The sequence below is a fragment of the Carassius gibelio genome, chromosome A11 (assembly GCF_023724105.1).
Source record: "Carassius gibelio isolate Cgi1373 ecotype wild population from Czech Republic chromosome A11, carGib1.2-hapl.c, whole genome shotgun sequence".
Taxonomy (NCBI): Eukaryota; Metazoa; Chordata; class Actinopteri; order Cypriniformes; family Cyprinidae; genus Carassius; species Carassius gibelio.
The window spans coordinates 26,493,320-26,512,863 of record NC_068381.1 but is presented as its reverse complement, the minus strand read 5'-3'; the positions used below and the strand labels follow the sequence as shown (position 1 = coordinate 26,512,863).

General features: G+C 46.3%; 20 non-coding genes across 20 annotated transcripts; 4 read left to right on the top strand and 16 right to left on the bottom strand.

Moving 5' to 3' along the window:
- Positions 1 to 1,036: 1,036 nt before the first annotated feature.
- On the bottom strand, positions 1,037 to 1,109 carry trnar-acg (transfer RNA arginine (anticodon ACG)). Its single transcript has one exon. It is a non-coding gene; the product is annotated as a tRNA-Arg (tRNA).
- Positions 1,110 to 1,287: 178 nt separating this feature from the next.
- trnae-cuc (transfer RNA glutamic acid (anticodon CUC)) lies at positions 1,288 to 1,359 on the top strand. The gene has a single exon. It is a non-coding gene; the product is annotated as a tRNA-Glu (tRNA).
- Positions 1,360 to 1,677: 318 nt separating this feature from the next.
- On the bottom strand, positions 1,678 to 1,749 carry trnae-uuc (transfer RNA glutamic acid (anticodon UUC)). Its single transcript has one exon. It is a non-coding gene; the product is annotated as a tRNA-Glu (tRNA).
- A 1,224-nt stretch (positions 1,750 to 2,973) lies between these two features.
- Positions 2,974 to 3,046, bottom strand: trnac-aca (transfer RNA cysteine (anticodon ACA)). Its single transcript has one exon. It is a non-coding gene; the product is annotated as a tRNA-Cys (tRNA).
- A 560-nt stretch (positions 3,047 to 3,606) lies between these two features.
- Positions 3,607 to 3,678, bottom strand: trnae-uuc (transfer RNA glutamic acid (anticodon UUC)). The gene has a single exon. It is a non-coding gene; the product is annotated as a tRNA-Glu (tRNA).
- Positions 3,679 to 6,796: 3,118 nt separating this feature from the next.
- Positions 6,797 to 6,869, bottom strand: trnar-acg (transfer RNA arginine (anticodon ACG)). The gene has a single exon. It is a non-coding gene; the product is annotated as a tRNA-Arg (tRNA).
- A 579-nt stretch (positions 6,870 to 7,448) lies between these two features.
- trnae-uuc (transfer RNA glutamic acid (anticodon UUC)) lies at positions 7,449 to 7,520 on the bottom strand. Its single transcript has one exon. It is a non-coding gene; the product is annotated as a tRNA-Glu (tRNA).
- A 1,225-nt stretch (positions 7,521 to 8,745) lies between these two features.
- On the bottom strand, positions 8,746 to 8,818 carry trnar-acg (transfer RNA arginine (anticodon ACG)). The gene has a single exon. It is a non-coding gene; the product is annotated as a tRNA-Arg (tRNA).
- A 130-nt stretch (positions 8,819 to 8,948) lies between these two features.
- trnae-cuc (transfer RNA glutamic acid (anticodon CUC)) lies at positions 8,949 to 9,020 on the top strand. The gene has a single exon. It is a non-coding gene; the product is annotated as a tRNA-Glu (tRNA).
- A 397-nt stretch (positions 9,021 to 9,417) lies between these two features.
- Positions 9,418 to 9,489, bottom strand: trnae-uuc (transfer RNA glutamic acid (anticodon UUC)). The gene has a single exon. It is a non-coding gene; the product is annotated as a tRNA-Glu (tRNA).
- Positions 9,490 to 10,713: 1,224 nt separating this feature from the next.
- Positions 10,714 to 10,786, bottom strand: trnar-acg (transfer RNA arginine (anticodon ACG)). The gene has a single exon. It is a non-coding gene; the product is annotated as a tRNA-Arg (tRNA).
- Positions 10,787 to 11,401: 615 nt separating this feature from the next.
- Positions 11,402 to 11,473, bottom strand: trnae-uuc (transfer RNA glutamic acid (anticodon UUC)). The gene has a single exon. It is a non-coding gene; the product is annotated as a tRNA-Glu (tRNA).
- A 1,951-nt stretch (positions 11,474 to 13,424) lies between these two features.
- Positions 13,425 to 13,496, bottom strand: trnae-uuc (transfer RNA glutamic acid (anticodon UUC)). Its single transcript has one exon. It is a non-coding gene; the product is annotated as a tRNA-Glu (tRNA).
- A 1,224-nt stretch (positions 13,497 to 14,720) lies between these two features.
- Positions 14,721 to 14,793, bottom strand: trnar-acg (transfer RNA arginine (anticodon ACG)). Its single transcript has one exon. It is a non-coding gene; the product is annotated as a tRNA-Arg (tRNA).
- Positions 14,794 to 14,939: 146 nt separating this feature from the next.
- trnae-cuc (transfer RNA glutamic acid (anticodon CUC)) lies at positions 14,940 to 15,011 on the top strand. Its single transcript has one exon. It is a non-coding gene; the product is annotated as a tRNA-Glu (tRNA).
- Positions 15,012 to 15,408: 397 nt separating this feature from the next.
- On the bottom strand, positions 15,409 to 15,480 carry trnae-uuc (transfer RNA glutamic acid (anticodon UUC)). Its single transcript has one exon. It is a non-coding gene; the product is annotated as a tRNA-Glu (tRNA).
- Positions 15,481 to 17,439: 1,959 nt separating this feature from the next.
- On the bottom strand, positions 17,440 to 17,511 carry trnae-uuc (transfer RNA glutamic acid (anticodon UUC)). The gene has a single exon. It is a non-coding gene; the product is annotated as a tRNA-Glu (tRNA).
- A 1,224-nt stretch (positions 17,512 to 18,735) lies between these two features.
- Positions 18,736 to 18,808, bottom strand: trnar-acg (transfer RNA arginine (anticodon ACG)). The gene has a single exon. It is a non-coding gene; the product is annotated as a tRNA-Arg (tRNA).
- A 146-nt stretch (positions 18,809 to 18,954) lies between these two features.
- trnae-cuc (transfer RNA glutamic acid (anticodon CUC)) lies at positions 18,955 to 19,026 on the top strand. Its single transcript has one exon. It is a non-coding gene; the product is annotated as a tRNA-Glu (tRNA).
- Positions 19,027 to 19,423: 397 nt separating this feature from the next.
- On the bottom strand, positions 19,424 to 19,495 carry trnae-uuc (transfer RNA glutamic acid (anticodon UUC)). The gene has a single exon. It is a non-coding gene; the product is annotated as a tRNA-Glu (tRNA).
- Positions 19,496 to 19,544: the final 49 nt, after the last annotated feature.

The window sequence follows — 19,544 nt, the reverse complement described above, 5'->3', positions numbered from 1 at the left end:
GAATCTGTTTTTTCACTCAACCCGGGGGTTCAGTGTATTTGGGCAGATTCCTGTGATTGCAGAATTGATTCCTCAAACTGGTAATTAAGCTCTTGTCCAAGTGAAAATACTCGTGTCATCCATTTGAAAACACACACGGCAACCTTTATCTAGAGGAAAAACTGGAGTCAACCCCTGGCTGCGTACGAGAAAACCAGGAATCCTAACTGCTAGACCATATGGGAACTGGCCAGCTTTAACTGGCCACAAGCTTGTGGGCCACTTTCCATAAATGTGGCCAGTGTGGGCGCAGGGTTTTGTAGTGGCCTGTTGCTTTTGGTGTGTGACTGTAACAATGTGATAATAATTTGGCAATACAAGAATCATCCGAAGGGACGGTTTACTGAAATATATAGTGTTGCATGCATTCAAGGGACATGTTTGTTGACTCACACATGGTTCAGTATTTTGGCCAGAATCCTGTGATTGCTGAATTTATACCTCGAACTGGTAATTAAGGTCTTGTCCAGGTGAAAATACTTGTGTCATGCATCTGAAAACACACATGGCAACCGTTATCTAGAGGAAAAACTGCCTATCGTCGGTCTGTCAAGGTACAAAACTGACATGTTGTGAGGTTAATAATGAAAGTGAGACCAACTTTTAATCCGCAAAATTGCTGATTATTCGCTCGTTCAGTTTAATGCAGATTACAAATTATTCTCAATGCCCAGGTGGCAATTAGTGATAAGGCTTCAAAATGGCAAGCCTGTGACATCAAAACCACATGGCATTGCACCCTTCAAAGTAGTAAAGCGGTTACAGAGTAGCGATGAAATTGTTCATTCTAGAATCAACTGGCCCACCAGCCTGCATTTTGTGAGACGAATGGCAATACCAAAGCATGTCCGTGTCTCCCCTAGACATCGGAATGGGTGTGCAGAATGTGCCTTTTTTTGGAAAAAATAGAAGAATGCCTAGAGAGTTGCCTTTTCTTTTGGACTTTGGAGAAAAAAAACACAACAACAAAATAAGCCGGAGAAAAACAAGCACAGAGCGAGCCAGCCAGGAGTCGAACCTAGAATCTTCTGATCCGTAGTCAGACGCGTTATCCATTGCGCCACTGGCCCACCATTAGTAGAGACCCCCGATTGTTACAGACTTGTTGGTTATCGATGTGACGGTGGCAAGCATTGATGTCTGCTCATTCTCACCTTGTTATCAGGAGAACATACTACCAGCCCACCAGCCCACCAGCCCTCCAGCCCACCAGCCCAGCAGCCCACCAGCCCTCCAGCCCACCAGCCCTCCCTGGTGGTCTAGTGGTTAGGATTCGGCGCTCTCACCGCCGCGGCCCGGGTTCGATTCCCGGTCAGGGAAAGCTCTTTTGCCTTCCAATTGTGGACTGCGAATTCAAGCTCTGCTGACAGCTGTGAGAAAGCCAGCTCCAAACCAAAAAATTGGTGGGAACATGAAAAAAAACACCTCCTTCGAGCCGGAGTTGAACCAGCGACCTAAGGATGGCCAACACTCCAACCTACAGTCCTCCGCTCTACCAGCTGAGCTATCGAAGGGGCTAAGGGCTAGTCAGAACCTCGACATATCAGGGTTCTGTAGCTCTACTGTTGGCCAAAAAGTCACTTCTGGTGCAGGAAGATTTGCTGGATTTTTGAGGAGGGAAGCAAAAAGGAGCATGCATTCCCATACCGGGAGTTGAACCCGGGCCGCCTGGGTGAAAACCAGGAATCCTAACCGCTAGACCATATGGGATTTGGACACTTTAAACTGGCCATGGGCTTCTGGCGCACTTTCCATACATGTGGTCAGCGTGGGCGCAGGACCTTGTAGTGGCCTGTTGCTTTAGTTCTGTGACTGTAACAATGTGATAATAATTTGGCAAAACAAGAATTATCCAAAAGGACGGTTTTCTGAATTATATAGTGTTGTATGCATTCAGGGAATCTGTTTTTTCACTCAACCCGGGGGTTCAGTGTATTTGGGCAGATTCCTGTGATTGCAGAATTGATTCCTCAAACTGGTAATTAAGCTCTTGTCCAAGTGAAAATACTCGTGTCATCCATTTGAAAACACACACGGCAACCTTTATCTAGAGGAAAAACTGGAGTCAACCCCTGGCTGCGTACGAGAAAACCAGGAATCCTAACTGCTAGACCATATGGGAACTGGCCAGCTTTAACTGGCCACAAGCTTGTGGGCCACTTTCCATAAATGTGGCCAGTGTGGGCGCAGGGTTTTGTAGTGGCCTGTTGCTTTTGGTGTGTGACTGTAACAATGTGATAATAATTTGGCAATACAAGAATCATCCGAAGGGACGGTTTACTGAAATATATAGTGTTGCATGCATTCAAGGGACATGTTTGTTGACTCACACATGGTTCAGTATTTTGGCCAGAATCCTGTGATTGCTGAATTTATACCTCGAACTGGTAATTAAGGTCTTGTCCAGGTGAAAATACTTGTGTCATGCATCTGAAAACACACATGGCAACCGTTATCTAGAGGAAAAACTGCCTATCGTCGGTCTGTCAAGGTACAAAACTGACATGTTGTGAGGTTAATAATGAAAGTGAGACCAACTTTTAATCCGCAAAATTGCTGATTATTCGCTCGTTCAGTTTAATGCAGATTACAAATTATTCTCAATGCCCAGGTGGCAATTAGTGATAAGGCTTCAAAATGGCAAGCCTGTGACATCAAAACCACATGGCATTGCACCCTTCAAAGTAGTAAAGCGGTTACAGAGTAGCGATGAAATTGTTCATTCTAGAATCAACTGGCCCACCAGCCTGCATTTTGTGAGACGAATGGCAATACCAAAGCATGTCCGTGTCTCCCCTAGACATCGGAATGGGTGTGCAGAATGTGCCTTTTTTTGGAAAAAATAGAAGAATGCCTAGAGAGTTGCCTTTTCTTTTGGACTTTGGAGAAAAAAAACACAACAACAAAATAAGCCGGAGAAAAACAAGCACAGAGCGAGCCAGCCAGGAGTCGAACCTAGAATCTTCTGATCTGTAGCCAGACGCGTTATCCATTGCGCCACTGGCCCACCATTAGTAGAGACCCCCGATTGTTACAGACTTGTTGGTTTTCGATGTGACGGTGGCAAGCACTGATGTCTGCTCATTCTCACCTTGTTATCAGGAGAACATACTACCAGCCCACCAGCCCACCAGCCCTCCAGCCCACCAGCCCACCAGCCCTCCAGCCCACCAGCCCTCCCTGGTGGTCTAGTGGTTAGGATTCGGCGCTCTCACGGCCGCGGCCCGGGTTCGATTCCCGTTCAGGGAAAGCTCTTTTGCCTTCCAATTGTGGACTGCGAATTCAAGCTCTGCTGACAGCTGTGAGAAAGCCAGCTCCAAACCAAAAAATTGGTGGGAACATGAAAAAAAACACCTCCTTCGAGCCGGAGTTGAACCAGTGACCTAAGGATGGCCAACACTCCAACCTACAGTCCTCCGCTCTACCAGCTGAGCTATCGAAGGGGCTAAGAGCTAGTCAGAACCTCGACATATCAGGGTTCTGTAGCTCTACTGTTGGCCAAAAAGTCACTTCTGGTGCAGGAAGATTTGCTGGATTTTTGAGGAGGGAAGCAAAAAGGAGCATACATTCCCATACCGGGAGTTGAACCCGGGCCGCCTGGGTGAAAACCAGGAATCCTAACCGCTAGACCATATGGGATTTGGACACTTTAAACTGGCCATTGGCTTCTGGCGCACTTTCCATACATGTGGTCAGCGTGGGCGCAGGACCTTGTAGTGGCCTGTTGCTTTAGTTCTGTGACTGTAACAATGTGATAATAATTTGGCAAAACAAGAATTATCCAAAAGGACGGTTTTCTGAATTATATAGTGTTGTATGCATTCAGGGAATCTGTTTTTTCACTCAACCCGGGGGTTCAGTGTATTTGGGCAGATTCCTGTGATTGCAGAATTGATTCCTCAAACTGGTAATTAAGCTCTTGTCCAAGTGAAAATACTCGTGTCATCCATTTGAAAACACACACGGCAACCTTTATCTAGAGGAAAAACTGGAGTCAACCCCTGGCTGCGTACGAGAAAACCAGGAATCCTAACTGCTAGACCATATGGGAACTGGCCAGCTTTAACTGGCCACAAACTTGTGGGCCACTTTCCATAAATGTGGCCAGTGTGGGCGCAGGGTTTTGTAGTGGCCTGTTGCTTTTGGTGTGTGACTGTAACAATGTGATAATAATTTGGCAATACAAGAATCATCCGAAGGGACGGTTTAATGAAATATATAGTGTTGCATGCATTCAAGGGACATGTTTGTTGACTCACACATGGTTCAGTTTTTTGGCCAGAATCCTGTGATTGCTGAATTTATACCTCGAACTGGTAATTAAGGTCTTGTCCAGGTGAAAATACTTGTGTCATGCATCTGAAAACACACATGGCAACCGTTATCTAGAGGAAAAACTGCCTATCGTCGGTCTGTCAAGGTACAAAACTGACATGTTGTGAGGTTAATAATGAAAGTGAGACCAACTTTTAATCCGCAAAATTGCTGATTATTCGCTCATTCAGTTTAATGCAGATTACAAATTATTCTCAATGCCCAGGTGGCAATTAGTGATAAGGCTTTAAAATGGCAAGCCTGTGACATCAAAACCACATGGCATTGCACCCTTCAAAGTAGTAAAGCGGTTACAGAGTAGCGATGAAATTGTTCATTCTAGAATCAACTGGCCCACCAGCCTGCATTTTGTGAGACGAATGGCAATACCAACGCATGTCCGTGTCTCCCCTAGACATCGGAATGGGTGTGCAGAATGTGCCTTTTTTTGGAAAAAATAGAAGAATGCCTAGAGAGTTGCCTTTTCTTTTGGACTTTGGAGAAAAAAAAACACAACAACAAAATAAGCCGGAGAAAAACAAGCACAGAGCGAGCCAGCCAGGAGTCGAACCTAGAATCTTCTGATCCGTAGTCAGACGTGTTATCCATTGCGCCACTAGCCCACCAATAGTAAAGAACCCCGATTGTTACAGCCCACGAGCCCTCCAGCCCTCCATCCCTCCCTGGTGGTCTAGTGGTTAGGATTCGGCACTCTCACCGCAGCGGCCCAGGTTCGATTCCCGGTCAGGGAAAGCTCTTTTGCCTTCCAATTGTGGACTGCGAATTAAAGCTCTGCTGACAGCTGTGAGAAAGCCAGCTCCAACCAAAACATTGGTGGGAACATGAAAAAAACACCTCCTTCGAGCCGGAGTTGAACCAGCGACCTAAGGATGGCCAACACTCCAGCCTACAGTCCTCCGCTCTACCAGCTGAGCTATCGAAGGGGCTAAGGGCTAGTCAGAACCTCAACATATCAGGGTTCTGTAGCTCTACTGCAGGCCAAAAAGTCACTTCTGGTGCAGGAAGATTTGCTGGATCAGAACCTCAACATATCAGGGTTCTGTAGCTCTACTGCTGGCCAAAAAGTCACTTCTGGTGCAGGAAGATTTGCTGGATTTTTGAGGAGGGAAGCAAAAAGGAGCATGCATTCCCATACCGGGAGTTGAACCCGGGCCGCCTGGGTGAAAACCAGGAATCCTAACGCTAGACCATATGGGATTTGGACACTTTAAACTGGCCATGGGCTTCTGGCGCACTTTCCATACATGTGGTCAGCGTGGGCGCAGGACCTTGTAGTGGCCTGTTGCTTTAGTTCTGTGACTGTAACAATGTGATAATAATTTGGCAAAACAAGAATTATCCAAAAGGACGGTTTTCTGAATTATATAGTGTTGTATCCATTCAGGGAATCTGTTTTTTTCACTCAACCCGGGGGTTCAGTGTATTTGGGCAGATTCCTGTGATTGCAGAATTGATTCCTCAAACTGGTAATTAAGCTCTTGTCCAAGTGAAAATACTCGTGTCATCCATTTGAAAACACACACGGCAACCTTTATCTAGAGAAAAAACTGGAGTCAACCCCTGGCTGCGTACGAGAAAACCAGGAATCCTAACTGCTAGACCATATGGGAACTGGCCAGCTTTAACTGGCCACAAGCTTGTGGGCCACTTTCCATAAATGTGGCCAGTGTGGGCGCAGGGTTTTGTAGTGGCCTGTTGCTTTTGGTGTGTGACTGTAACAATGTGATAATAATTTGGCAATACAAGAATCATCCGAAGGGACGGTTTACTGAAATATATAGTGTTGCATGCATTCAAGGGACATGTTTGTTGACTCACACATGGTTCAGTATTTTGGCCAGAATCCTGTGATTGCTGAATTTATACCTCGAACTGGTAATTAAGGTCTTGTCCAGGTGAAAATACTTGTGTCATGCATCTGAAAACACACATGGCAACCATTATCTAGAGGAAAAACTGCCTATCGTCGGTCTGTCAAGGTACAAAACTGACATGTTGTGAGGTTAATAATGAAAGTGAGACCAACTTTTAATCCGCAAAATTGCTGATTATTCGCTCGTTCAGTTTAATGCAGATTACAAATTATTCTCAATGCCCAGGTGGCAATTAGTGATAAGGCTTCAAAATGGCAAGCCTGTGACATCAAAACCACATGGCATTGCACCCTTCAAAGTAGTAAAGCGGTTACAGAGTAGCGATGAAATTGTTCATTCTAGAATCAACTGGCCCACCAGCCTGCATTTTGTGAGACGAATGGCAATACCAAAGCATGTCCGTGTCTCCCCTAGACATCGGAATGGGTGTGCAGAATGTGCCTTTTTTTGGAAAAAATAGAAGAATGCCTAGAGAGTTGCCTTTTCTTTTGGACTTTGGAGAAAAAAAACACAACAACAAAATAAGCCGGAGAAAAGCAAGCACAGAGCGAGCCAGCCAGGAGTCGAACCTAGAATCTTCTGATCCGTAGTCAGACGCGTTATCCATTGCGCCACTGGCCCACCATTAGTAGAGACCCCCGATTGTTACAGACTTGTTGGTTTTCGATGTGACGGTGGCAAGCATTGATGTCTGCTCATTCTCACCTTGTTATCAGGAGAACAGACTACCAGCCCTCCAGCCCACCAGCCCACCAGTCCTCCAGCCCACCAGCCCACCAGCCCACCAGCCCACCAGCCCACGAGCCCTCCAGTCCACCATCCCTCCCTGGTGGTCTAGTGGCTCTCACCGCCGAGGCCCGGGTTCGATTCCCGGTCAGGGAAAGCTCTTTTGCCTTCCAATTGTGGTCTGCGAATTCAAGCTCTGCTGACAGCTGTGAGAAAGCCAGCTCCAAACCAAAAAATTGGTGGGAACATGAAAAAAAACACCTCCTTCGAGCCGGAGTTGAACCAGCGACCTAAGGATGGCCAACACTCCAACCTACAGTCCTCCGCTCTACCAGCTGAGCTATCGAAGGGGCTAAGGGCTAGTCAGAACCTCGACATATCAGAGTTCTGTAGCTCTACTGCTGGCCAAAAAGTCACTTCTGGTGCAGGAAGATTTGCTGGATTTTTGAGGAGGGAAGCAAAATGGAGCATGCATTCCCATACCGGGAGTTGAACCCGGGCCGCCTGGGTGAAAACCAGGAATCCTAACCGCTAGACCATATGGGATTTGGACACTTTAAACTGGCCATGGGCTTCTGGCGCACTTTCCATACATGTGGTCAGCGTGGGCGCAGGACCTTGTAGTGGCCTGTTGCTTTAGTTCTGTGACTGTAACAATGTGATAATAATTTGGCAAAACAAGAATTATCCAAAAGGACGGTTTTCTGAATTATATAGTGTTGTATCCATTCAGGGAATCTGTTTTTTTCACTCAACCCGGGGGTTCAGTGTATTTGGGCAGATTCCTGTGATTGCAGAATTGATTCCTCAAACTGGTAATTAAGCTCTTGTCCAAGTGAAAATACTCGTGTCATCCATTTGAAAACACACACGGCAACCTTTATCTAGAGAAAAAACTGGAGTCAACCCCTGGCTGCGTACGAGAAAACCAGGAATCCTAACTGCTAGACCATATGGGAACTGGCCAGCTTTAACTGGCCACAAGCTTGTGGGCCACTTTCCATAAATGTGGCCAGTGTGGGCGCAGGGTTTTGTAGTGGCCTGTTGCTTTTGGTGTGTGACTGTAACAATGTGATAATAATTTGGCAATACAAGAATCATCCGAAGGGACGGTTTACTGAAATATATAGTGTTGCATGCATTCAAGGGACATGTTTGTTGACTCACACATGGTTCAGTTTTTTGGCCAGAATCCTGTGATTGCTGAATTTATACCTCGAACTGGTAATTAAGGTCTTGTCCAGGTGAAAATACTTGTGTCATGCATCTGAAAACACACATGGCAACCGTTATCTAGAGGAAAAACTGCCTATCGTCGGTCTGTCAAGGTACAAAACTGACATGTTGTGAGGTTAATAATGAAAGTGAGACCAATTTTTAATCCGCAAAATTGCTGATTATTCGCTCGTTCAGTTTAATGCAGATTACAAATTATTCTCAATGTCCAGGTGGCAATTAGTGATAAGGCTTCAAAATGGCAAGCCTGTGACATCAAAACCACATGGCATTGCACCCTTCAAAGTAGTAAAGCGGTTACAGAGTAGCGATGAAATTGTTCATTCTAGAATCAACTGGCCCACCAGCCTGCATTTTGTGAGACGAATGGCAATACCAAAGCATGTCCGTGTCTCCCCTAGACATCGGAATGGGTGTGCAGAATGTGCCTTTTTTTGGAAAAAATAGAAGAATGCCTAGAGAGTTGCCTTTTCTTTTGGACTTTGGAGAAAAAAAACACAACAACAAAATAAGCCGGAGAAAAACAAGCACAGAGCGAGCCAGCCAGGAGTCGAACCTAGAATCTTCTGATCCGTAGTCAGACGCGTTATCCATTGCGCCACTGGCCCACCATTAGTAGAGACCCCCGATTGTTACAGACTTGTTGGTTTTCGATGTGACGGTGGCAAGCATTGATGTCTGCTCATTCTCACCTTGTTATCAGGAGAACATACTACCAGCCCACCAGCCCACCATCCCTCCCTGGTGGTCTAGTGGTTAGGATTCGGCGCTCTCACCGCCGCGGCCCGGGTTCGATTCCCGGTCAGGGAAAGCTCTTTTGCCTTCCAATTGTGGACTGCGAATTCAAGCTCTGCTGACAGCTGTGAGAAAGCCAGCTCCAAACCAAAAAATTGGTGGGAACATGAAAAAAAACACCTCCTTCGAGCCGGAGTTGAACCAGCGACCTAAGGATGGCCAACACTCCAACCTACAGTCCTCCGCTCTACCAGCTGAGCTATCGAAGGGGCTAAGGGCTAGTCAGAACCTCGACATATCAGGGTTCTGTAGCTCTACTGCTGGCCAAAAAGTCACTTCTGGTGCAGGAAGATTTGCTGGATCAGAACCTCGACATATCAGGGTTCTGTAGCTCTACTGTTGGCCAAAAAGTCACTTCTGGTGCAGGAAGATTTGCTGGATTTTTGAGGAGGGAAGCAAAAAGGAGCATGCATTCCCATACCGGGAGTTGAACCCGGGCCGCCTGGGTGAAAACCAGGAATCCTAACCGCTAGACCATATGGGATTTGGACACTTTAAACTGGCCATGGGCTTCTGGCGCACTTTCCATACATGTGGTCAGCGTGGGCGCAGGACCTTGTAGTGGCCTGTTGCTTTAGTTCTGTGACTGTAACAATGTGATAATAATTTGGCAAAACAAGAATTATCCAAAAGGACGGTTTTCTGAATTATATAGTGTTGTATGCATTCAGGGAATCTGTTTTTTCACTCAACCCGGGGGTTCAGTGTATTTGGGCAGATTCCTGTGATTGCAGAATTGATTCCTCAAACTGGTAATTAAGCTCTTGTCCAAGTGAAAATACTCGAGTCATCCATTTGAAAACACACATGGCAACCTTTATCTAGAGGAAAAACTGGAGTCAACCCCTGGCTGCGTACGAGAAAACCAGGAATCCTAACTGCTAGACCATATGGGAACTGGCCAGCTTTAACTGGCCACAAGCTTGTGGGCCACTTTCCATAAATGTGGCCAGTGTGGGCGCAGGGTTTTGTAGTGGCCTGTTGCTTTTGGTGTGTGACTGTAACAATGTGATAATAATTTGGCAATACAAGAATCATCCGAAGGGACGGTTTACTGAAATATATAGTGTTGCATGCATTCAAGGGACATGTTTGTTGACTCACACATGGTTCAGTATTTTGGCCAGAATCCTGTGATTGCTGAATTTATACCTCGAACTGGTAATTAAGGTCTTGTCCAGGTGAAAATACTTGTGTCATGCATCTGAAAACACACATGGCAACCGTTATCTAGAGGAAAAACTGCCTATCGTCGGTCTGTCAAGGTACAAAACTGACATGTTGTGAGGTTAATAATGAAAGTGAGACCAACTTTTAATCCGCAAAATTGCTGATTATTCGCTCGTTCAGTTTAATGCAGATTACAAATTATTCTCAATGCCCAGGTGGCAATTAGTGATAAGGCTTCAAAATGGCAAGCCTGTGACATCAAAACCACATGGCATTGCACCCTTCAAAGTAGTAAAGCGGTTACAGAGTAGCGATGAAATTGTTCATTCTAGAATCAACTGGCCCACCAGCCTGCATTTTGTGAGACGAATGGCAATACCAAAGCATGTCCGTGTCTCCCCTAGACATCGGAATGGGTGTGCAGAATGTGCCTTTTTTTGGAAAAAATAGAAGAATGCCTAGAGAGTTGCCTTTTCTTTTGGACTTTGGAGAAAAAAAACACAACAACAAAATAAGTCGGAGAAAAGCAAGCACAGAGCGAGCCAGCCAGGAGTCGAACCTAGAATCTTCTGATCCGTAGTCAGACGCGTTATCCATTGCGCCACTGGCCCACCATTAGTAGAGACCCCCGATTGTTACAGACTTGTTGGTTTTCGATGTGACGGTGGCAAGCATTGATGTCTGCTCATTCTCACCTTGTTATCAGGAGAACATACTACCAGCCCACCAGCCCACCAGCCCTCCAGCCCACCATCCCTCCCTGGTGGTCTAGTGGTTAGGATTCGTCGCTCTCACCGCCGCGGCCCGGGTTCGATTCCCGGTCAGGGAAAGCTCTTTTGCCTTCCAATTGTGGACTGCGAATTCAAGCTCTGCTGACAGCTGTGAGAAAGCCAGCTCCAAACCAAAAAATTGGTGGGAACATGAAAAAAAACACCTCCTTCGAGCCGGAGTTGAACCAGCGACCTAAGGATGGCCAACACTCCAACCTACAGTCCTCCGCTCTACCAGCTGAGCTATCGAAGGGGCTAAGGGCTAGTCAGAACCTCGACATATCAGGGTTCTGTAGCTCTACTGCTGGCCAAAAAGTCACTTCTGGTGCAGGAAGATTTGCTGGATCAGAACCTCGACATATCAGGGTTCTGTAGCTCTACTGTTGGCCAAAAAGTCACTTCTGGTGCAGGAAGATTTGCTGGATTTTTGAGGAGGGAAGCAAAAAGGAGCATGCATTCCCATACCGGGAGTTGAACCCGGGCCGCCTGGGTGAAAACCAGGAATCCTAACCGCTAGACCATATGGGATTTGGACACTTTAAACTGGCCATGGGCTTCTGGCGCACTTTCCATACATGTGGTCAGCGTGGGCGCAGGACCTTGTAGTGGCCTGTTGCTTTAGTTCTGTGACTGTAACAATGTGATAATAATTTGGCAAAACAAGAATTATCCAAAAGGACGGTTTTCTGAATTATATAGTGTTGTATGCATTCAGGGAATCTGTTTTTTCACTCAACCCGGGGGTTCAGTGTATTTGGGCAGATTCCTGTGATTGCAGAATTGATTCCTCAAACTGGTAATTAAGCTCTTGTCCAAGTGAAAATACTCGAGTCATCCATTTGAAAACACACACGGCAACCTTTATCTAGAGGAAAAACTGGAGTCAACCCCTGGCTGCGTACGAGAAAACCAGGAATCCTAACTGCTAGACCATATGGGAACTGGCCAGCTTTAACTGGCCACAAGCTTGTGGGCCACTTTCCATAAATGTGGCCAGTGTGGGCGCAGGGTTTTGTAGTGGCCTGTTGCTTTTGGTGTGTGACTGTAACAATGTGATAATAATTTGGCAATACAAGAATCATCCGAAGGGACGGTTTACTGAAATATATAGTGTTGCATGCATTCAAGGGACATGTTTGTTGACTCACACATGGTTCAGTTTTTTGGCCAGAATCCTGTGATTGCTGAATTTATACCTCGAACTGGTAATTAAGGTCTTGTCCAGGTGAAAATACTTGTGTCATGCATCTGAAAACACACATGGCAACCGTTATCTAGAGGAAAAACTGCCTATCGTCGGTCTGTCAAGGTACAAAACTGACATGTTGTGAGGTTAATAATGAAAGTGAGACCAACTTTTAATCCGCAAAATTGCTGATTATTCGCTCGTTCAGTTTAATGCAGATTACAAATTATTCTCAATGTCCAGGTGGCAATTAGTGATAAGGCTTCAAAATGGCAAGCCTGTGACATCAAAACCAAATGGCATTGCACCCTTCAAAGTAGTAAAGCGGTTACAGAGTAGCGATGAAATTGTTCATTCTAGAATCAACTGGCCCACCAGCCTGCATTTTGTGAGACGAATGGCAATACCAAAGCATGTCCGTGTCTCCCCTAGACATCGGAATGGGTGTGCAGAATGTGCCTTTTTTGGAAAAAATAGAAGAATGCCTAGAGAGTTGCCTTTTCTTTTGGACTTTGGAGAGAAAAAACACAACAACAAAATAAGCCGGAGACAAACAAACACAGAGCGATCCAGCCAGGAGTCAAACCTAGAATCTTCTGATCCGTAGTCAGACGCGTTATCCATTGCGCCACTGGCCCACCAATACTAAAGACCTCCGATTGTTACAGACTTGTTGGTTTTCGATGTGACGGTGGCAAGCATTGATGTCTGCTCATTCTCACCTTGTTATCAGGAGAACAGACTACCAGCCCTCCAGCCCACCAGCCCTCCAGCCCTCCAGCCCACCAGCCCACCAGCCCACCAGCCCTCCAGCCCACCAGCCCTCCCTGGTGGTCTAGTGGTTAGGATTCGGCGCTCTCACCGCCGGGGGCCGGGTTCGATTCCCGGTCAGGGAAAGCTCTTTTGCCTTCCAATTGTGGACTGCGAATTCAAGCTCTGCTGACAGCTGTGAGAAAGCCAGCTCCAAACCAAAAAATTGGTGGGAACATGAAAAAAAACACCTCCTTCGAGCCAGAGTTGAACCAGCGACCTAAGGATGGCCAACACTCCAACCTACAGTCCTCCGCTCTACCAGCTGAGCTATCGAAGGGGCTAAGATCTAGTCAGAACCTCGACATATCAGGGTTCTGTAGCTCTACTGCTGGCCAAAAAGTCACTTCTGGTGCAGGAAGATTTGCTGGATCAGAACCTCGACATATCAGGGTTCTGTAGCTCTACTGCTGGCCAAAAAGTCACTTCTGGTGCAGGAAGATTTGCTGGATTTTTGAGGAGGGAAGCAAAAAGGAGCATGCATTCCCATACCGGGAGTTGAACCCGGGCCGCCTGGGTGAAAACCAGGAATCCTAACCGCTAGACCATATGGGATTTGGACAATTTAAACTGGCCATGGGCTTCTCGCGCACTTTCCATACATGTGGTCAGCGTGGGCGCAGGACCTTGTAGTGGCCTGTTGCTTTAGTTCTGTGACTGTAACAATGTGATAATAATTTGGCAAAACAAGAATTATCCAAAAGGACGGTTTTCTGAATTATATAGTGTTGTATGCATTCAGGGAATCTGTTTTTTCACTCAACCCGGGGGTTCAGTGTATTTGGGCAGATTCCTGTGATTGCAGAATTGATTCCTCAAACTGGTAATTAAGCTCTTGTCCAAGTGAAAATACTCGTGTCATCCATTTGAAAACACACACAGCAACCTTTATCTAGAGGAAAAACTGGAGTCAACCCCTGGCTGCGTACGAGAAAACCAGGAATCCTAACTGCTAGACCATATGGGAACTGGCCAGCTTTAACTGGCCACAAGCTTGTGGGCCACTTTCCATAAATGTGGCCAGTGTGGGCGCAGGGTTTTGTAGTGGCCTGTTGCTTTTGGTGTGTGACTGTAACAATGTGATAATAATTTGGCAATACAAGAATCATCCGAAGGGACGGTTTACTGAAATATATAGTGTTGCATGCATTCAAGGGACATGTTTGTTGACTCACACATGGTTCAGTTTTTTGGCCAGAATCCTGTGATTGCTGAATTTATACCTCGAACTGGTAATTAAGGTCTTGTCCAGGTGAAAATACTTGTGTCATGCATCTGAAAACACACATGGCAACCGTTATCTAGAGGAAAAACTGCCTATCGTCGGTCTGTCAAGGTACAAAACTGACATGTTGTGAGGTTAATAATGAAAGTGAGACCAACTTTTAATCCGCAAAATTGCTGATTATTCGCTCGTTCAGTTTAATGCAGATTACAAATTATTCTCAATGCCCAGGTGGCAATTAGTGATAAGGCTTCAAAATGGCAAGCCTGTGACATCAAAACCACATGGCATTGCACCCTTCAAAGTAGTAAAGCGGTTACAGAGTAGCGATGAAATTGTTCATTCTAGAATCAACTGGCCCACCAGCCTGCATTTTGTGAGACGAATGACAATACCAAAGCATGTCCGTGTCTCCCCTAGACATCGGAATGGGTGTGCAGAATGTGCCTTTTTTTGGAAAAAATAGAAGAATGCCTAGAGAGTTGCCTTTTCTTTTGGACTTTGGAGAAAAAAAACACAACAACAAAATAAGCCGGAGAAAAACAAGCACAGAGCGAGCCAGCCAGGAGTCGAACCTAGAATCTTCTGATCCGTAGTCAGACGCGTTATCCATTGCGCCACTGGCCCACCATTAGTAGAGACCCCCGATTGTTACAGACTTGTTGGTTTTCGATGTGACGGTGGCAAGCATTGATGTCTGCTCATTCTCACCTTGTTATCAGGAGAACATACTACCAGCCCACCAGCCCACCAGCCCTCCAGCCCACCATCCCTCCCTGGTGGTCTAGTGGTTAGGATTCGGCGCTCTCACCGCCGCGGCCCGGGTTCGATTCCCGGTCAGGGAAAGCTCTTTTGCCTTCCAATTGTGGACTGCGAATTCAAGCTCTGCTGACAGCTGTGAGAAAGCCAGCTCCAAACCAAAAAATTGGTGGGAACATGAAAAAAAACACCTCCTTCGAGCCGGAGTTGAACCAGCGACCTAAGGATGGCCAACACTCCAACCTACAGTCCTCCGCTCTACCAGCTGAGCTATCGAAGGGGCTAAGGGCTAGTCAGAACCACGACATATCAGGGTTCTGTAGCTCTACTGCTGGCCAAAAAGTCACTTCTGGTGCAGGAAGATTTGCTGGATCAGAACCTCGACATATCAGGGTTCTGTAGCTCTACTGTTGGCCAAAAAGTCACTTCTGGTGCAGGAAGATTTGCTGGATTTTTGAGGAGGGAAGCAAAAAGGAGCATGCATTCCCATACCGGGAGTTGAACCCGGGCCGCCTGGGTGAAAACCAGGAATCCTAACCGCTAGACCATATGGGATTTGGACACTTTAAACTGGCCATGGGCTTCTGGCGCACTTTCCATACATGTGGTCAGCGTGGGCGCAGGACCTTGTAGTGGCCTGTTGCTTTAGTTCTGTGACTGTAACAATGTGATAATAATTTGGCAAAACAAGAATTATCCAAAAGGACGGTTTTCTGAATTATATAGTGTTGTATGCATTCAGGGAATCTGTTTTTTCACTCAACCCGGGGGTTCAGTGTATTTGGGCAGATTCCTGTGATTGCAGAATTGATTCCTCAAACTGGTAATTAAGCTCTTGTCCAAGTGAAAATACTCGTGTCATCCATTTGAAAACACACACGGCAACCTTTATCTAGAGGAAAAACTGGAGTCAACCCCTGGCTGCGTACGAGAAAACCAGGAATCCTAACTGCTAGACCATATGGGAACTGGCCAGCTTTAACTGGCCACAAGCTTGTGGGCCACTTTCCATAAATGTGGCCAGTGTGGGCGCAGGGTTTTGTAGTGGCCTGTTGCTTTTGGTGTGTGACTGTAACAATGTGATAATAATTTGGCAATACAAGAATCATCCGAAGGGACGGTTTACTGAAATATATAGTGTTGCATGCATTCAAGGGACATGTTTGTTGACTCACACATGGTTCAGTTTTTTGGCCAGAATCCTGTGATTGCTGAATTTATACCTCGAACTGGTAATTAAGGTCTTGTCCAGGTGAAAATACTTGTGTCATGCATCTGAAAACACACATGGCAACCGTTATCTAGAGGAAAAACTGCCTATCGTCGGTCTGTCAAGGTACAAAACTGACATGTTGTGAGGTTAATAATGAAAGTGAGACCAACTTTTAATCCGCAAAATTGCTGATTATTCGCTCGTTCAGTTTAATGCAGATTACAAATTATTCTCAATGTCCAGGTGGCAATTAGTGATAAGGCTTCAAAATGGCAAGCCTGTGACATCAAAACCAAATGGCATTGCACCCTTCAAAGTAGTAAAGCGGTTACAGAGTAGCGATGAAATTGTTCATTCTAGAATCAACTGGCCCACCAGCCTGCATTTTGTGAGACGAATGGCAATACCAAAGCATGTCCGTGTCTCCCCTAGACATCGGAATGGGTGTGCAGAATGTGCCTTTTTTGGAAAAAATAGAAGAATGCCTAGAGAGTTGCCTTTTCTTTTGGACTTTGGAGAGAAAAAACACAACAACAAAATAAGCCGGAGACAAACAAACACAGAGCGATCCAGCCAGGAGTCAAACCTAGAATCTTCTGATCCGTAGTCAGACGCGTTATCCATTGCGCCACTGGCCCACCAATACTAAAGACCTCCGATTGTTACAGACTTGTTGGTTTTCGATGTGACGGTGGCAAGCATTGATGTCTGCTCATTCTCACCTTGTTATCAGGAGAACAGACTACCAGCCCTCCAGCCCACCAGCCCACCAGCCCTCCAGCCCTCCAGCCCACCAGCCCACCAGCCCACCAGCCCTCCAGCCCACCAGCCCTCCCTGGTGGTCTAGTGGTTAGGATTCGGCGCTCTCACCGCCGGGGGCCGGGTTCGATTCCCGGTCAGGGAAAGCTCTTTTGCCTTCCAATTGTGGACTGCGAATTCAAGCTCTGCTGACAGCTGTGAGAAAGCCAGCTCCAAACCAAAAAATTGGTGGGAACATGAAAAAAAACACCTCCTTCGAGCCAGAGTTGAACCAGCGACCTAAGGATGGCCAACACTCCAACCTACAGTCCTCCGCTCTACCAGCTGAGCTATCGAAGGGGCTAAGATCTAGTCAGAACCTCGACATATCAGGGTTCTGTAGCTCTACTGCTGGCCAAAAAGTCACTTCTGGTGCAGGAAGATTTGCTGGATCAGAACCTCGACATATCAGGGTTCTGTAGCTCTACTGCTGGCCAAAAAGTCACTTCTGGTGCAGGAAGATTTGCTGGATTTTTGAGGAGGGAAGCAAAAAGGAGCATGCATTCCCATACCGGGAGTTGAACCCGGGCCGCCTGGGTGAAAACCAGGAATCCTAACCGCTAGACCATATGGGATTTGGACAATTTAAACTGGCCATGGGCTTCTGGCGCACTTTCCATACATGTGGTCAGCGTGGGCGCAGGACCTTGTAGTGGCCTGTTGCTTTAGTTCTGTGACTGTAACAATGTGATAATAATTTGGCAAAACAAGAATTATCCAAAAGGACGGTTTTCTGAATTATATAGTGTTGTATGCATTCAGGGAATCTGTTTTTTCACTCAACCCGGGGGTTCAGTGTATTTGGGCAGATTCCTGTGATTGCAGAATTGATTCCTCAAACTGGTAATTAAGCTCTTGTCCAAGTGAAAATACTCGTGTCATCCATTTGAAAACACACACAGCAACCTTTATCTAGAGGAAAAACTGGAGTCAACCCCTGGCTGCGTACGAGAAAACCAGGAATCCTAACTGCTAGACCATATGGGAACTGGCCAGCTTTAACTGGCCACAAGCTTGTGGGCCACTTTCCATAAATGTGGCCAGTGTGGGCGCAGGGTTTTGTAGTGGCCTGTTGCTTTTGGTGTGTGACTGTAACAATGTGATAATAATTTGGCAATACAAGAATCATCCGAAGGGACGGTTTACTGAAATATATAGTGTTGCATGCATTCAAGGGACATGTTTGTTGACTCACACATGGTTCAGTTTTTTGGCCAGAATCCTGTGATTGCTGAATTTATACCTCGAACTGGTAATTAAGGTCTTGTCCAGGTGAAAATACTTGTGTCATGCATCTGAAAACACACATGGCAACCGTTATCTAGAGGAAAAACTGCCTATCGTCGGTCTGTCAAGGTACAAAACTGACATGTTGTGAGGTTAATAATGAAAGTGAGACCAACTTTTAATCCGCAAAATTGCTGATTATTCGCTCGTTCAGTTTAATGCAGATTACAAATTATTCTCAATGCCCAGGTGGCAATTAGTGATAAGGCTTCAAAATGGCAAGCCTGTGACATCAAAACCACATGGCATTGCACCCTTCAAAGTAGTAAAGCGGTTACAGAGTAGCGATGAAATTGTTCATTCTAGAATCAACTGGCCCACCAGCCTGCATTTTGTGAGACGAATGACAATACCAAAGCATGTCCGTGTCTCCCCTAGACATCGGAATGGGTGTGCAGAATGTGCCTTTTTTTGGAAAAAATAGAAGAATGCCTAGAGAGTTGCCTTTTCTTTTGGACTTTGGAGAAAAAAAACACAACAACAAAATAAGCCGGAGAAAAACAAGCACAGAGCGAGCCAGCCAGGAGTCGAACCTAGAATCTTCTGATCCGTAGTCAGACGCGTTATCCATTGCGCCACTGGCCCACCATTAGTAGAGACCCCCGATTGTTACAGACTTGTTGGTTTTCGATGTGACGGTGGCAAGCATTGATGTCTGCTCATTCTCACCTTGTTATCAGGAGAACATACTACCAGCCCACCAGCCCACCAGCCCTCCAGCCCACCATCCCTCCCTGGTGGTCTAGTGGTTAGGATTCGGCGCTCTCACCGCCGCGGCCCGGGTTCGATTCCCGGTCAGGGAAAGCTCTTTTGCCTTCCAATTGTGGACTGCGAATTCAAGCTCTGCTGACAGCTGTGAGAAAGCCAGCTCCAAACCAAAAAATTGGTGGGAACATGAAAAAAAACACCTCCTTCGAGCCGGAGTTGAACCAGCGACCTAAGGATGGCCAACACTCCAACCTACAGTCCTCCGCTCTACCAGCTGAGCTATCGAAGGGGCTAAGGGCTAGTCAGAACCACGACATATCAGGGTTCTGTAGCTCTACTGCTGGCCAAAAAGTCACTTCTGGTGCAGGAAGATTTGCTGGATCAGAACCTCGACATATCAGGGTTCTGTAGCTCTACTGTTGGCCAAAAAGTCACTTCTGGTGCAGGAAGATTTGCTGGATTTTTGAGGAGGGAAGCAAAAAGGAGCATGCATTCCCATACCGGGAGTTGAACCCGGGCCGCCTGGGTGAAAACCAGGAATCCTAACCGCTAGACCATATGGGATTTGGACACTTTAAACTGGCAATGGGCTTCTGGCGCACTTTCCATACAT